The sequence below is a fragment of the Vulpes lagopus genome, chromosome 19, assembly GCF_018345385.1.
Source record: "Vulpes lagopus strain Blue_001 chromosome 19, ASM1834538v1, whole genome shotgun sequence".
NCBI lineage: Eukaryota > Metazoa > Chordata > Mammalia > Carnivora > Canidae > Vulpes > Vulpes lagopus.
In genome coordinates, this window is record NC_054842.1 from 6,466,510 (window position 1) to 6,483,198 (window position 16,689).

Sequence of the window (16,689 nt, forward strand, 5' to 3'; positions counted from 1 at the left end):
CCAACTCCTGGTTCTGTTGATCTGTTCCACAGTTCTTTTGGTCTCGATATCATTTAGTTCTGCTCGAATTTTAATTAACTGTCTTCTTCTGCTGGGGGGGGGGTCTATTTGTTGCTTTTTCTCTAGTTCCTTTATGTGTAAGGTGAGCTTTTGAATTTGAGATCTTTCCAGTTTTTGAATGAATGCTTGTATTGCAATGTATTTCCCCCTCAGGACTGCTTTTGCTGCATCCCAAAGATTCTGAACGGTTGTATCTTCATTCTCATTAGTTTCCATGAATCTTTTTAATTCTTCCTTCATTTCCTGGTTGACCTTTTCATCTTTTAGCAGGATGGTCCTTAACCTCCACGTGTTTGTGGTCCTTCCAAACTTCTTGTTGTGATTACGTTCTAATTTCAAGGCATTATGGTCTGAGAATATACAGGGGACTATCCCGATCTTTTGGTATCGGTTCAGACCCGATTTGTGACCCAGTATGTGGTCTATTCTGGAGAAAGTTCCATGTGCACTTGAGAAGAATGTGTATTCAGTAGAGTTTGGATGTAAAGTTCTGTAGGTATCTGTGAAATCCATCTGGTCCAGTGTATCATTTAAAGCTCTCGTTTCTTTGGATATGTTGTGCTTAGAAGACCTATCTAGTATAGAGAGAGCTAGATTGAAGTCACCAAGTATAAGTGTATTATTTTCAAAGTATTTCTTCACTTTGGTTATTAATTGGTTTAAATATTTGGCAGCTCCCACATTCGGGGCATATATATTGAGGATTGTTAAGTCCTCTTGTTGGATAGATCCTTTGAGTATGAGATAGTGTCCCTCTTCATCTCTCACTATAGTCTTCGGGGTAAATTTTAATTTATCTGATATAAGGATGGCAACCCCTGCTTTCTTTTGAGGACCATTTGAATGGTAAATGGTTCTCCAACCTTTATTTTCAGGTTGTAGCTGTCCTTCTGTCTAAAATGAGTCTCTTGTAGACAGCAAATAGATGGGTCCTGCTTTTTTATCCAGTCTGAAACCCTGCGCCTTTAGATGGGGTCATTAAGCCCGTTCACATTCAGAGTTACTATTGAGAGATATGAGTTTAGTGTCATCATATCTATTCAGTTCTTGTTTTTGTGGATTGTTCCACTGAACTTCTTCTTAAAGGGGAATTTTAAGAGTCCCCCTTAAAATTTCTTGCAGAGCTGGTTTGGAGGTTACATATTCTTTCAGTTGCTGCCTGTCTTGGAAGCTCTTTATCTCTCCTTCCATTTTGAATGAGAGCCTTGCTGGGTAAAGTATTCTTGGTTGCATGTTCTTCTCATTTTGGACCCTGAATATATCCTGCCATCCCTTTCTGGCCTGCCAGGTCTCTGTGGAGAGGTCTGCTGTTACCCTAATATTCCTCCCCATAAAAGTCAGGGACTTTTTTTCTCTTGCTGCTTTAAGGATCTTCTCCTTATCTTTGGGATTTGCAAGCTTCACTATTAAATGTCGAGGTGTTGAACGGTTTTTGTTGATTTTAGGGGGGGATCTCTCTATTTCCTGGATCGGAATGCCTGTTTCCCTTCCTAGATTCGGAAAGTTTTCAGCTAGGATTTGTTCAAATACATATTCTGGCCCTCTGGCCCTTTTGGCGCCCTCGGGAACCCCAATTAAACGTAGGTTTTTCTTCCTCACGCTGTCATTTATTTCCCTTAATCTATCTTCATGGTCTTTTAATTGCCTGTCTCTTTTTTCCTCAGTTTCCCTCTTTGCCATCAACTTGTCTTCTATGTCACTCACTCATTCTTCCACCTCGTCAAGCCTCGTTGTTAGGACTTCTAGCTTGGATTGCATCTCATTTAATTGATTTTTAATTTCTGTCTGATTGGATCTAAATTCTGCAGTCATGAAGTCTCTTGAGTCCTTTATGGTTTTTTCTAGAGCCACCAGTAGCTGTATAATAGCGCTTCTGAATTGGCTTTCTGACATTGAATTGTAATTCAGGTTTTGTAACTCTGTGGGAGAGAGGGCTGTTTCTGATTCTTTTTTTTGAGGTGAGGTTTTCCTTCTAGTCATTTTGCTCAGTGCAGAGTGGCCAAAAACAAGTTGTATGGGGAAAAGGAGAAAAAGAGAGAGAAGGAAAGAAAAGAGAAAAAGAAAAAAGAGAAAGAAAAAAAGGGGGAAAAGAGAAGAAAAAGAGAAAGAAAAGAAAGAAAGGAGAAAAAAAGAAAGAAAAAAGTGGGGGGTGGGGGAAGCAATCAGAAATCAAGAAGAAAGGAAGAAAAAAAAAGCACAAAACAAAACAAAACAAACAAAAACAAAAACAAAAAAACAAAACAAAACAAAAAAACACGGGGGAGTATCTTCCGACTCTGTTTACTTTAAGTTCGTTGACTTCCCTTGGAACTGGTCCGTGTCGCTGGTCTTCTGGGGGAGGGGCCTGCTGTGCTGATTCTCAGGTGTTAGCACTTGGGGGAGCTGCTCTGCCCCTGCCTGGTGCAGGGCTCAGTGGGGGGTGTTTACCCCGTGAGGCCCTGGGAGGAAGCCACAGTGGCGGGGCCAGCTCTGCAGCCCTGGAGTCAGCTCCCGCAGTAGCTCAGGAGCTCTCCGTCTGCAGGGCCTGGGGGCTCCGGGGCGGGGCCGCTGATCTGCTCAGCTCGGGGCAGGAGCGTCCTTGCTGTCCTGGGCCCTCCCGGCCTCTGCCTGTCCCGGGGGAGGCCGGATCCTGGGCTGTGTCCCGGCGCCCTGTGCTCCGGGGCCTGCGCTGTTGGATTTGCGCTCCCGCCCCGCAGCCCCCTCCGCGGAGCCGCCGCCCGAGCCCCTCCGAGCTGCTCCGGGTCCGGCCGTGCACGCTGCAGCCCTTAGGGAGCTCGGCGCACTCTCCGGGGCGCAGGTGCCTGTTAGTGTCCCAGGGAGCCCGAGGGCATCCCCGCCCTCCTGGGGTCCTGCTCCACCTCCCTGCGGGCCCCTTTCCTCCGGGAAGGTTGGTGCAGCTCCTGCTCCTCCGGGACGGGGCTCTCCTGTCCTGGGGACACTCGCCCCGGCCTCAGCCTGGCTCCTCGCGGGGCCCCTCCCCCTTGGAGGCCTTTTGTTTCTTTATTTCTTTTTCCCCGTCTTCCTACCTTGATAGAGGCGCGAACTCTTCTCACTGTAGCGTTCCAGCTGTTCTCTCTTTAAATCTCAGGCGGAATTCGTAGATTTTCAGGATGATTGGAAGGTTTTCTAGGTAATTTGTTGAGGACAGGTGACTTGGGGACCCTGCTCTTCTGCCATCTTGCCCCTCCCCCTCTCTTATTTCTGATCTTAAGTAGCATAGACTTTAAAGTAAACCAAGGAAAATAACTGTTAATAAATGTTTCTGTTCCACATAGCATCAGAAGAAAATGGGGGCATTGAGACTTTTGCAAAGAAACATTCATGGCAGAAATAGCAAGAAAAAAAAAAAGTAGAGGAGAAGTCAAACAAGAATCAATATCTATTTACAGAGGACCTTCTTTTTTAAAAAAAATGAATCATAAAACCTCCTGGGAAGGAAATGGCTTACAGTGCCTATAATGTTTGACCCCTGACCAGACCTTTGGTAAACAGTCTACTAGTCTAATTGGATTTAGTTAACAGGGGAACATATCTTTAAAATGTTTTTTAGTAGTATGTACTCAAGCATCCAGATTTGTTAAGATAAATAAACTTGGAATTTATAGAGTTGTGGGCTGTGGTTGGATGGAGAATAGGAAGCAATCAGGCAGATTTTTTTTCTCTGTGTCTGACTAAGAAAGAATAAATACTGAGAAGCCCCAATCTCAGACAGATTCCCTGAGAACAATGTTTTATACTTAATGCTACTGCAAAGACAAATCTCAACCCAGGGAAAGAAACATCTTATAGAAGCTATGTCTGATGGTTTCAGGTCATTCTGGAGAAGAATGTGTTTATGCTGCTTTTTTGCTTTATTCTTTCCGTAGCTGGCAACAGTTTTTGTTGGATAAGTATGTAAATCACTTGAGTCTATCTTAACAATTTAACCCTTGTGATGATGTACCAATTGTAAAGAGAAAACACTAGGTTTTACCTTGTGATGGGCTATTTGTATAATAGAGGAGACAGGTGTTGTAGGCTTAATGTTTGTGTGCCCCACCAAAATTCATAAATTGACATCCTAACTCCCAAGGTGATGGTATTAGGAAGTGGGTCTTGTGGAGTTGACTAGGTTTTGAGGGGAAGAGAGCTCCTGAGGGATATTAGGGATCTTACAAAGGAGCCTGCAGATAGCTCCCTCCCCTTACCCCTTCTATTACGATGTGGGGACACAGCAAGAAGTAGGCTCATCTGAAACCTGGCACAGGGCCCTGACAGGAACTCAATCATGCTGGCACATTGATCTTGAACTTCTAGTCTCTAAAAATTTCTGACATTTATGACCACTTAATGTATGCTACTTATGATGCAGCAACCTGAACTAATACAACAGGGCACAGGCCATTTCAATCTTGTGTTATGAGAGAAATCAGCATAGGGTACCAAGGAAAGAAATTACTCACTTAATTCTGAATCTTTTTAATTTTTTTAGTCATTAGTATGTCTCAGAGTCTTGTGGTTAATGAATAGTGTAGTTAATTTATTTAACTGCATTATTTTCTTAGTTTGTAACTCTCAGAAGGAAAGCATTTTGACTACTTACTTCTCTTTGAATACTGGTAAATTTCTAGTATATCTACCCATTTCAATTAGGTGCTAAATAAAATATTTTATAAAGAAAAGAAAAACATGATAAATATAGAAATCATTTAAATATTCAGTATGTAGAGATGTGAAGATATGTTTTTCTTCAAAATCTGCTGCCTTTGGCACAAAGCAAATATTTATTTTTATAGATTTTTATGTATGCTACATATTCCTAAAATATTTCTTTCAAAATAATCCTACCTTATCGTCCTTCTGCAAGGTCCACTTTACAACATATAATTATCAAGGATGGGCCCTTTTACTACATGACAGACTACATTTTATAATTTCTAAGGGAAAAATGGTACTTAAATACAGAGTAGAGATCTTATTTTTTTCCACTAGAGAAATGCTGCCTATGCACTACTGTAAATATATCTTCCTCAAAAGTCCAGAAGTTCAATTTAATATATTAAAAGAGCAGAGGTGATATTATTTATCAGGTTGATTGCTTTATGAGTGTTGAACCAGACTTGCATCCCAGGGATAAATCCCACTTGGTCATGGTGAATAATCTCAAAAAGAGAAAAAACAAGAACCATATGATCCTCTCAATAGATGCAGAGAAAGCATTTGACAAAATACAGCATCCATTCCTGATCAAAACTCTTCAGAGTGTAGGGATAGAGGGAGCATTTCTCAGCATCTTAAAAGCCATCTACGAAAAGCCTGCATCAAATATCATTCTCAATGGGGAAACGCTGGGAGCCTTTCCCCTAAGATCAGGAACAAAACAGGGATGTCCACTCTCACCACTGCTATGCACATATTATTAGAAGCCCTAGCCTCAGAAATCACGCAACAAAAAGAAATGAAAGGCATTCAAATTGGCAAAGAAGAAGTCAAACTCTCCCTCTTCACAGATGACATGATACTGTACATAGAAAACCCAAAAGACTCCACCCCAAGATTGCTAGAACTCATACAGCAATTTGGCAGTGTGGCAGGATGCAAAATCAATGCACAGAAATCAGTGGCATTTCTATGCACTAACAATGAGACTGAAGAAAGAGAAATTAAGGAGTTAATCTCATTTAACCAAAACCATAAGATACCTAGGAATAAACATAACAAAAGAGGTAAAGGATTTATACCCTAAAAACTACAGAACACTTCTGAAAGAAATTGAGGAAGACACAAAGAGATGGAAAAATAGTCCATGCTCATGGATTGGAAGAATTAATATTGTGGAAATGTCATGCTACAGAGGGCAATTCACACATTTAATGCAATCCCTATCAAAATACCATGGACTTTCTTCAGAGAGTTGGAACAAATCATCTTAAGATTTGTGTGGAATCAAAAAAAAAAAAAAAAGATTTGTGTGGAATGAGAAAAGACCCCAAATAGCCAGGGGAATATTGAAAACGAAAACCAGAGCTGGGGGCATCACAATGCCGGACTTCAAGTTGTACTACAAATCTGTGGTCATCAAGACAGTGTGGTAGTGGCATAAAAACAGACACATAGATTAATGGAACAGAATAGAGAACCCAGAAGTGGACCCTCAACTCTATGGTCAACTAATATTCGACAAAGCAGGAAAGACTATCCACTGGAAATAGGACAGTCTCTTCAATAAATGATGCTGGGAAAATTGGACATTCACGTGCAGAAGAATGAAATTGGACCATTCTCTTACACCATACACAAAGATAAACTCAAAATGGAGGAAAGATCTAAATGTGAGAGGATAATCCATCAAAATCCTAGAGGAGAACACAGGCAACACCATTTTTAACTTGGCCACAGCAACTTCTTGCAAAATACATCTATGAAGGCAAGGGAAACCATAGCAAAAATGAATTATTGGACTTAATCAAGTTAAAAAGTTTCTGCACAGCAAAAGAAACAGTCAACAAAACTAAAAGACAACCTACAGAATGGGAGAAGATATTTGCAAATGACATATCAGATAAAGGGCTAGTTTCCAAGATCTATAAAGAACTTATTAAACTCAACACCAAAGAAACATACAATCCAATCATGAAATAGGCAAAAGACATGAACAGAAATTTCACTTAAGAAGACATACACATGGTCAACAAGCACATGAGAAAATGCTCCACATCACTGGCCTTCAGGGAAATACAAATCAAAACCACAATGAGATACCACCTCACACTGGTGAGAATGAGGAAAATTAACAAGACAGGAAAGAACAAATGTTGGAGAGGATGTGGAGAAAGGGGAACCCTCACTACTGGTGGGAATATAAACTGGTACAGCCACTCAGGAAAACCGTGTGGAGGTTCCTCAAAGAGTTAAAAATAGACCTGCCCTACGACCCAGCCATTGCACTGTTGGGGATTTACCCCAAAGATTCAGATGCAATGAAACGTCGGGACACCTGCACCCCGATGTTTATAGCAGCAATGTCCACAATAGCCAAACTGGAAGGAGCCTCGGTGTCCATAGAAAGTTGAATGTTAAAGAAGATGTGGTCTATGTATACAATGGAATATTCCTCAGCCATTAGAAATGACAAATACCCACCATTTGCTCCAACGTGGATGGAACTGGACGGTATTATGCTGAGTGAAATAAGTCAATTGGAGAAGGACAAATATTATATGGTCTCATTCATTTGGGGACTATAAAAAATAGTGAAAGGGAATAAAGGGAAAGGAGAGAAAACGAGTGGGAAATATCAGTGAGGGTTACAGAACATGAGAGCCACCTAGCTCTGGGAAATGAACAAGGGCGGTGGAAAGGGAGGTGGGCAGGGAGTTGGGGTGACTGAGTGATGGGCACTCAGGTGGGCACTTGATTAGACGAGCACTGGGTGTTATGCTATATGTTGGCAAATCGAACTCCAATAAAAAATATACAAAAAAAATAAAAAAATAAATCAAAGAGCAGAGGTGGACACAGACTCATATTAGTAGTAAAAGATTTGGTAATAGATTTAAATATATTTCTGGTAAGTACTTCTTGGTCTCTAAATGTGAGTTCCTCTTCTGCAAAATGTTGGCAACCCAGCTGGTTGAGTTCTAGTGAGGTTTCTCTTCCTGGCTTGCAGACTGCTATCTGAGAACCTATTTTCTGTGACCATTAGTCATTTTAAGAGAAAACAAAAATTATTTCAACTTAAATTTTTTGTAAATCTACTCAAGTAGAACTGCTAAAAATGGAAGGGCACTGTGGATCACTGTTGGTATATTTATACATTTCAGGATTTGTAACTGTCTTTAATGGTGATTTAAGATGGGCATTTGTAGGGGAGACAATACAATGTTCTCTTTTAGCAAGCAGATTGTCTATCCTTTACATATTATGTGGATTTTCAACCATAACAGATAACTGAATTCAACAAGGTAAATGAACTTAAAGACTTTTATCTCCATTATTCCAGATGTATATAGAGACCTTACACATTATTTCCTATTTGACAGAGGGTAAACAAGATAATAACTAAGCTAACTAACTTTTTCAAATCCTAGGCAAAACTGAATTAGGAAAGAAACAATTTAGAACGTCCAAATTCAGAATCTCAAAATATAAAATTATTTAAGTGTATCTCCTCAATGCCTGGTTCTTATCTAGTAATATGTAGACTTCAAGTTCAAATCAACAATAGTAAAGTATGGGAAAATAGGTGGAGGTGCTTTGTAAATCTCTTAGAATTTTCAGGAGAACCTTGAAGTATTTCAAAAACCATAAATTCAAGCAGTACGAAAAACACACTCTTTTAGAGGTGAAATTTTTTATTTTCTACTTTAATCTCTGAATCAGCAAAATGTAGCCATAATAGCTGTGCCTTAGCTTGCTTTCTGGCGCCATTCGAGGGAAATAAACAGCTTCCAAAAAAATGAAGCTTTGTCTTCATCTCTATAGTTATCATTATTAAATTACAGATATTTTTTATCTTTGCTCATTTCCATCTACACCTCCTCTCTCCCCTCCCCTAAATTGAAGAAAAAAAAACCCAAAACCGTCTTCACAAGAATAATATTCATTTTGAATAATGGCAAGTCTGATCCAGATATGGCTGGCTGTTTCTTTGGTTGTAATATTCCAGTCTACAGTTTAAGTTCTCTGTTTTCACTGATTACATGAAACATGTAAATTTATGTTGATTTTTCCATTCACATTAAATGGAAATTTGCCAATTACTATCCTAGCTCAGGTAAAATTCATATTTCTATTCTTTGTCTCTCTCTCTTTTCCTCTTTTCTCAGCAAAGTCTATATTATTTACAAATCTGCCCTCTTCTCTCTCCTCTCCTCAATAAACTTTCTGCCAGTAGGGTTGACTTGGGGTACATTTTTATTGAATTCAACCAAAAAAAAATGTAGTTGTGTTACCTGAACATTATGAAATATGAATTCTTCAGAAATGTAGTTTTATTGATTTCAGTAACTTAGCAAGACAAACCGAAGGTTAGTGGAATATTTCCTGAAAGATATCTTACTGTTTTACCAACATTTAAAAAAAAATCTCATTTTCTTTTTTATATCACCTTTTTTTGAAGTACTATGCACCCAATTTAAGAGTATAACTCAAGCTTCAGAAAACCCTATTTCAGGGATGAAAAACAGAATAAGGAAAACCGTATTTTAAGAAGAAATGCACCGATATGGTACATATGAACAGATAATTATTTTGCATCCTCTACATGATAACAAAATTTGGAGTAGTGCCCATATAAAGCATGACTACGTCATTGAGAATATTAATTTACAGTCTTATGTATAAGTATGATGTGATATAGAGAGGGAGAGAAGTATGCTAGAATAGAAAATTTGTAAGTTTTAAATGCATTTGGATCAATTTTGCTCTTACTTTGTCATTTTTGCTCATAATAGCAAAATAATAGAATTTCCCTTTCTCTGAAGATAAACCCATAATAGAAGTAAAAATTGCTAAGACAATTTTCAGCCACCAATCTAATTTGGTTATGTTATTTTTCTCTCTCAGAAGGAAAAATAGTGACTTTCTATCCTGCTTTATTTGATTCTCTTTTAGATGCACACTTTCAGTCAATATACCAAGCACCACCTAAATTGCTGTCAATGCATCTGTTTTTAAAATGTTATTCCTAACAATAGGACCTTAAACTTATATAAAACTGAATAGATTTAAGTACAATATATCTAGTTATCCTCAGCATTGGTCCCATCTCTGTTCAACTCAGGTTCAGCTGAGGACATAAGGCCAGCTATGTAGAAAGGACAAAGTGATCAGAAAATGAAGTGGTGACTGGTGGATGTGCAGCCAGGCAATCAGTGACACCCACAGGGACCCAGCTGTAACACCAGGATGTTCTCACAACAGACAATCTAGCACAGGATAAGGAAGCCATCTGCAAAGACATAGGCAGGTGGCCCTCATCTACAGATATTTGAGGACAGTCACACAGACATGAAACCAGGATTTTAGTACCCCAAATTACTCCATCCTGGGGGACCAAAAGAAACATTAGGACACCATTCAAAATAACTAGGTTCCTACAGCTGGGAGAAAAGGTGTCTCTGTGGGTCTGTCTCTAAGCTTCTGTCCTTCAAAACTAAACTCCTTGTGGCAGAAAGAGGGACCAATTTCAAATGCAAATTTGATCATTTGAGATCCTTCAGTGGTCCCTCAGGAACATATTATGAACAGACCTTTATGAACTAGATTATGCCTGCCTTTCTCATTTTCCACCATAGCCCTTTATATTATAGCTCTATTTCATGTTTGGGGATCTTTTTGTTACTCACTCCATCTGCCTGGAAAACGCTTTATCTCCTTTACTGCATGGCAAAATATCTTCTGTCCTAAAATCACATGTTTTTTTTTTTTATTTACCTAAGAAAGATTTATTGAATACCCACAAAAAGCACTGTGTTAGAATCTAATATAAAGATAAAGCAAAAAGGCCTTTGAATTCTGGGAATTTATAGGAAGGTGGTAACAGAGGAGCTTAGAGACACAAGATGAGCCACTAGAGGAGCCATTTAATGTAATGGCCGGTATAGTTGTTAAAGTATTATTTAAAAAAAATGTATAATCATAACATTCATACAGACAGAACAAGAAAATGCACCAAGGATTTAAAAACTATATTTTGCTCATTAATTAATGACAGAACCAGCAAGATATTATAGCTGATTCAAAGTAGAATTCAAAGATATATACATTAAATAATAATACATAAAAATTTAAAGAGATATATATATATATACATGCATGTGTATGTATATATAAATGCATACACACAAATATATATATATATGAAATAAGTTTGCAAATAAATAATAGGTATATCCATAGGACAATAATCAAATACATCCCACCAGATACAACTATTTTTCATTTCTATGGACAAGAATCATTTGCATCATTAATAGCTTTCAACATTTTTCAGAGTTGTAAAATAGCTCCAAAATAATGAAAGCGGGAGATAACTGATAGGTGAGCTAGACAGGATACACAGTAATGTTTTCCTGCCCATGTCAGAGTTTTCCACAAATTTTCTGACAGAGTTGAGGCATAGGAGAAGGTAGTGGTCATAGAGAGTATGCACTTAAATTTACCTAGAGTTGGAAGAATTCTGAGAAAGGCTTCAGGGGATATTTGATTTTGATTGTTATTGTGAATGGAATTTTCCCAGGTCAATGTGAGAATAAGGCATATGAACTCTGGCAAAAGAATGAGAAAAAGGTGTTGGCACAGACTTCAAGGTGGTAACATTCATGGGTCTCAAGATCTCCAGTTTTTTCAGGACTCTAGATACAACACTGATGCAAGGATTCCTCTGGGATGCTTTGAGATAAGAGCAGCCGATGGCCCTTCCATCTCAGCTTGGTTCTCAAAGTGTGGTCGAGGAACAACAGCATTGACAACACTTGGGAACTTGTTAAAAGTGAAAATTCATGGGCCCTAACCTACACCTATTGAATCAGAAATCTAAGGGTGTACCAGGGAATCTATTCTAAAGAGCCCTCCATGTGATTCTGTAGAACTACTGTCTTAGAGAAATAGGCAGTTTACCTGAAGACCTATGGAGAGACACGACCTTGAGAACCTCAGCTGGAGGAAGAAAATCCTTCTACAATTATATGACAAGAATATATATGGAAAAATACACGATTTCTGATTTTGGAAAACAATTTTTGAGAAACTGAGAAAGTTTTATTTTCCCCAATCCTCAAGCTGTTCATATAACCCTGCAGTAATAATCTACTTAACAGGCTCATAAGTATATTGGGATATGGAAATAATATAATGTTTATAAAAAGTGTAAAAACAATGACAATCAAAATAACATAATAACGAGTTCTTAGGAAGATTTTATGATGTGCCAGTCATGATAAGTGTTTTATAATCTTCAAAACTGTACTGTTAACTAGGTTCTATCAACCCCATTTTACAGATGAGGAAATTGAGGCACACTGAGATTAGGTAAAACAGACACACACACACACACAGACACACACACACACACACAGCAAATAACCAAGCAGATATTCAAATAAAACTATCAGGCTCCAAAGCAAAGTATTTTGTAGCAATTGCTTAAAATTTGTTTTTAATATAACACTCTATGTGACAAATGATTTATATAAAACAAGGCAGCAGGAGGAGAGTGGTGACTCCCCACTGCAAAGGGATTTACTGCAGGTGTCTTCACATATGATTTTATAAAACCGTTGCTTGGAATGACTAGAAAATGAGATGCTGCGGTAAAAGTGGTTGATCTGAAGGGTCTACAACTTGGAGGGAAGTGCTGTGATTATGGCATATGCAATCTGCCCAGTTATTTAAGACTGTGTCACATAACCAGCAGCCCTCAAAGCCAGCCCCCCACCCCATTCCCATGCAGTTTGCTCTCTCTGTATCTCTGAATTTCAGGAGTTTCCTCTGTACTATTATGTCTAACTTTACTTCTTATCTTCCCGTTTCTGACTTTGCCTTGCTTTTCAAACCAGAATCTTGACACGATTTTTTTTTTTTACCTCCTTACTCTTCTTACTGTGCTTCAGATTTCCTTGTTTACTTTGGTTAAAAACCGTGTCCATTCTAACACAGCCTCTGGGGCCATCAGTCTCAGCTCAGCTCCTTGGTGGGAATGAAGGATGTTTACTAAGTTGGCCCCTTGAATAAGATCCAGATTTGATAGAGAAATAGATTCTGATATCTCAAATCCTTTCTTGAAATACAGTCTGGTACCTAAGAAAATTTTGATTGAAATGCATGGGCACCAGACTCTTGACCCTCTGATGAACCTCATCCAACGATTCTTAAAGTTTTTATCAGTGCATCTAAGTATAAGGTTTCTATTCCTCACTCTCAAAAGGTCATTAAAGTGTATAGCTCTGGCTGGAAATGTGGTGAGTGTCATGTCTATTGGTGGCCCTAGAGGACCAGTCAGTGGTGAAGTGGTAATAGGGACTGTCAAATTGATTGCCATGGCATTTCACACCCCCATTATCTCTAAGAGGAGGAACAGGCTATGAGAAAGATCTGGATATCATTTCCTTCTTGGCTTTCAATAATTTGATCAGAGGCAGCCATGACCAACAGATGTTGAAGATCTCTCAGACATTAAAGGCATTTTATTACCTTTTCTGCTACCTTCTATACAGTTAGGCTTGGGCAAATGAATAAATATATTTGGGGTAGTGAGAGCCTAGTTTCTCAATGGTGGTATAAGGAGTTACAGAAAAGAATAAGGGAAGGACTAGAGTATATTCCATGGTGATACTGATTGGGATTAAAATAATCAACATGAATACAAGTCTTATAATTGGTATGGATATTTGTTAGCTCTGTTGCTCAGTGGTTCCAGAAGAAATGTTACACTATTAACAATAAGTGTACCTAGTGCCAGGGCTTTTGGGTAAAAATCTGATTTCAAGGCTGGGGTAAGGAAAGTAAAGATGAGACCGGGATATATGGGATAGTATGTGCTAAAAAATCATGGAAACATACCAAAAAGTCACAGGAGTTAGAATGAAGGGTTTCCTATAGTTAAATATGGGATAATTTGAGCATCAAAATAAGTAAAGATAGTAATGGATTATAACTCATTGTATAGGATAAGAATCCATGAGTCTGTATTGATTGGATAGATAGATAGATAGATAGATAGATAATAGATGATAGATAGATTAGATAGATAGATAGATAGATAGATAGATAGATAGACAGATAGATAGATAGATGACAGATAAATTCTTTTCAGTAGACGGTTAACTAACAAATATGAATGGAATTATGGAGTTAGAAAAGCATAAATGGGTGGTAAATCTAGTAGGTGAACATTTGATGACAAAATATTTATATTCTGTCAAAGATGAAATTACTCTCCATAAATTGAGGCCAAAGGGAAAAATAGTAACTTTGCAGTGGAGAAACTCAACAAATGTTATCTTAACCCAAGTATCATAGTTAATATGTCCAATATTGGGACAAATCCACATCATGGACCCTTTGATGTGATGTACCAAGAAGTTAGGGTATCATATCTGGAGTATTCCTGCCAAAAAGTCCTAGTCTAAACCTATTCATGAGAAGACATCAGCCAAACTCAAAGTAGGGGGCAGGCAAAGACATCAAGGTCAAGGACAAAGAAAGGCTGAGGAATCTCCAGATTAAGGAGCATGAAAGAGACTTAAGCTTTAATGAAATTCGTGATCCTAATCCTGATCCAGGGGGGAAAAAAAGCCAAGATACTGTTGCTATCTGTGATGAAGTTTGATTATAGACTGTAGATTAGATATTAATATTGTTATCAATGTTAAATTTCCTGATTCTGATCATTGTACTATGTAAGAGAATATATAGGTTATAGAAGGCAAAGCCCTTGTGATTAGAGAAGGCACACTGCAATATTTAGGCATAACAATGGCTATGTTTACAACCCAATTTCAAATGTTTCAGAAAACTGATGAGAGAGGGAAAGAAAATGTGAACAATTTCTGAAACTGCATAAAGGGTATATGATTTCCTTATACTTTCCTGAAATTTTTCTGTAGCTTTGAAATTGTATCACAAACAAAGAAAACATTTCCACCACTTGAAAGGGGATAGTTCTCTGGAAAAGAAAAAATAAATGTCTTTGAAGTGGGAAGTACTTAGTAATGTGAAAGCAGAAAAAGTATAAAGTGAAGTTTCTTTATTATCAATATAACATAATATTTGCAAGGAAACTACAACCAAAAGGGTGACTGAAATGCTAGGTAAGGAGCATATCTGAAACTTCAAAACTCAGTCTTCAGATTTGTAACTTCATAAAAAAACTAGAAGCCCTTTAAAAGCAACTGTTTTGTTCAAACTTGTAAGAGTTCCTGGTGCTTAGTATTTTCATTGAGATAAACACTAGATAAAAGCAAAGTAATCTGTGGCAGTAATAATTGGGGAAACCTTATCTTTGCCTTGCGTTAATGGGTGCACTCATTTAGCATAGCTGATGGGCTAGTCAGCCCTGAAGTAGGTCAGTGAAGCAGTGTGATGGGGAAGGATGGTCAACAGGTCCCCTCCACAAATGGAGCCCCAGTGCAGAATTCTTCCCTTCTTTCCTTTAGGGTCTTTAAATGTTTACAATTTGCTTTATTTTTCTTGTTAAGTAAAAAGGGGCTAAGACCACTGATCACTACCTGCTCTAGGCACACAGGAAGACACTGTTTCAATTAAACCTTTAACAAGAATGCTGGGAACAAGTTATTATCATCCTATTTTACAGATAAACCAAGGTTCTGAATGGTTGAGCAAGTGTCCAGTAATCATAAATGCAGTAAATGGCAGTATACCTACCTGTAGAATGTCTGCTCCTTCCACCACATTGCCCTCCTCTGCATAAAGATGTGCCCATTCTGGAGAAGGGATTGAGTTAAATCAGCTTCAGGAACATCTTCTATGCTGAGAAGGTGCCAGGTATGCAGGCACTAGCAGGGGGTATAAGTGATCATTGGAAAAAATCAAAAGTATAAGTAAAAGTTCTGTTCTGGTTTCTTTTTTATCAACCACCTTAGTTTTCTTATCATCCACTTTAAATTTCTTAATCACCCATTGCTCATTTCTTTATTTTCATGCTTTGAAATACTATTATGGATCTGAGAAGCAGGATGAAAATCTTTGTTTTTAGTAAATATACATTTGGAAACTACCCAGTGAGAAGTAATCCATGAAAGTTGCTATTAGGGCAGCCCATGGTAAATGGAGTGCGGAGAGTGAGTTCCAAGTGTGTCCCTACACACTCCATATCCACAATATTCACACACACACACACACACACACACACACACACACACACACTCATACAGTGAAAATAGCAGAAGCTGACAGAACACATAATCTGGAGTTTGACAGAAATAAATCCAAGGCCTAGTTTCTTCATTTATAACTGTCATGGCTCTCAGGAAATGACACACACTACAAGGAGTTCAGTTGGAGTCAAGAAGTGAGCGACTTGGGACATCACTGTTTCCCAGACAATATTGCCTCATGTTTCTCTTTTGTCCAAAGAGAATGAAGTATCATCCCTGTTATGTCAAGGATTGTTGTAATATCTACATTACATAATAAAGTGCTTGGGATACTATGAAGTCCTAAATAAAGTGTTGCTTTTGAAGCAATATTTTCTCTGTTGTCAATGAGTCACTCGATGTTGAGCAAGGATCAAACTCTACAAATATAAAATAATTCACATTAGTTCTCAAGAATATAATAATTCTCCATTAGACTAATCTGCACAGGCAAGAACCATGTTGGGCATAACCTAGGCATTCAACAAATAAAAAATATGCCTGGACACACGATGGCAATTGGAGGCCAAAGATTCTATGATATTGTGTTGGTTCCTCAAATTCTTTAAAACACCGGCCCCCAGCACAGTGTCTCTGATGGTTGATTTTATGTGTCATCTTGGCTGGGACGCAGTCCAAAGATATTTGGCCAAATGTTATACTAGATGTTTCTGTGAATGTGTATTGTGGATGAGATTAACATTTAAGTCAACAGACTCTGAGTACAGCAGATTACCTTCCATAAAATGAGTAGGCCTCACCCAATCACTTG